Genomic DNA, 1,800 nt, shown 5'->3' with positions numbered 1-1,800 from the left:
GATTCTCAAATCCTGAAATCACCTAAGGAGATTTAACCATAGTGATGCTTAGGTTCCACCCCAATTAGGCTAATTGGTATGGGGTGCAACCTGGGCATCCATATTTATAAAAGTTTCCCACATACAACAAAACTTTAAAAGCTTTGGGCTCTTCTGAGTATCCCTAGTTTTAGCCTAGGGCCAGGAACAGAGATGCCATTGAGCCAGGTTCCACCAGAGGGTGATAGAGAGCAGCTTGGCATACTTCTCACTCAGGGGTCAGAATCTGAGGGAGGAAAATCCTGAAGGCTCCTCTGGATTTCTGTTCTTCCTGAGAACTCCAGGGCTGGGGGTGGAGGGGAGGTTGGGGAACAGAGGAAGATGCAGATCTAGTACGCTTAGTCAAGCCTAAATAGAGCTACAGTTTGTGGGCCTCAAACTTGTATTAATTTCCTCCTTAACAACAAATTTAGTGACTTAAAACAATGCAAACTCATTACCTTATTAGTCTGGCGGTCAAGAGTCTGAAATGGGTCCCTCTAGGTTAAAATCAAGGTTCAGTCAGCCTGCCTTTTGGAAACTTTAGAGTGGAATCCATTTCTTTGCCTTAATCATCTTCTGAAGGCCACCTGTTCCCTCTGTCTCTTGCACCTTTCTTATATCACTCACACCTCTGCTTGCATTGTTGCCTCTCCTTCTCTGACCCTGACTCTCCTGCCTCCCTCTTTCACTTATGATTTCATTGGGTTTATCAGGTTAATCCAGAATAATCTTCTCATTTCAAGCTCATTGACTTAATCATAACTGAAAAATTCCCTTTGCCACATAATGTGACATTCATAAGTTTCAGGGAATAATACAAGGACATCTTTGGCAGTCCATGATTCTGTCCACTACATGGGGAATCAAAAGTGTGGCAGATTTTAAAATATTCCCCAAAAAAGAGTGTCTTGGAGGGTAAGAATGAGGAGGTCTGGAGGCTATAATTGTATATACTAAATTGCTTCCAAGGTATCACGTTAATCTAGTCCCTGACATTTCACACACCTCAGAGGGGAAGATCTTATGCTCACTTTTGCTAAACGCATGTATTGGTGAGGAAATCAAGAGTATAGACATTTTTCTCAACTCCTGAAGGCAGAGTATGTAGACGCATAAGGGATTAAATTGTAGTCTTGATTTAGCCATTTCCAGAGGTTCTAAGGAGAACTCTGATAGGAACAACTAGGAGGAGTCATCAGTATCTTCAGGGTCCTGGCAAAGGGTAGTCTCCGCAAGGGTGGAGGCAATAGTAGCCAGAGGACTGACAGGAGAAACAAGTCACAAGGGAATGCCCCAGGCAGCAAAAATAGCATGATCTTCCCCTTCAGGGAGGCTTAAAAAATGATGCAAGGAAGAAGGTATTTTTATTTTTAATGCAATTTCCAGTGTGGCTAACTTCCATGAACCAGACGACCATACAAGCTATGAAGGCTTTAAGTTTGTCAACCAAGAGTGTGTGGGTCAGGGGTGTGTGTGTGTGTGTGTGTGTGTGTGTGTGTGTGTAGGAGAAGGGGATGGGAGACCCTTTCTGTGATTACACAGAAAGCAACAGGTGGACGCTTTTAGCACCTGCAATGAATAGGATATTTGAGGGACAGGAATATATGGTCAAATGGGATTTCAGGAACGTTCCATTGGATAGACCGAGTGAACCACTATATTGTGTCCCAAGGAAAACCTCCATTAAAGATACACGTAGTTCTTCAAGACTTCAGAGGCTTATGACTAGGTTTTTATACACAATTCCAGGCAAGACTGGGTCAAGAAAAGGTACTGGTT

Source organism: Mustela lutreola, chromosome 3 (assembly GCF_030435805.1).
Source record: "Mustela lutreola isolate mMusLut2 chromosome 3, mMusLut2.pri, whole genome shotgun sequence".
Lineage (NCBI taxonomy): Eukaryota > Metazoa > Chordata > Mammalia > Carnivora > Mustelidae > Mustela > Mustela lutreola.
Note: the sequence above shows the minus strand (reverse complement) of the source record.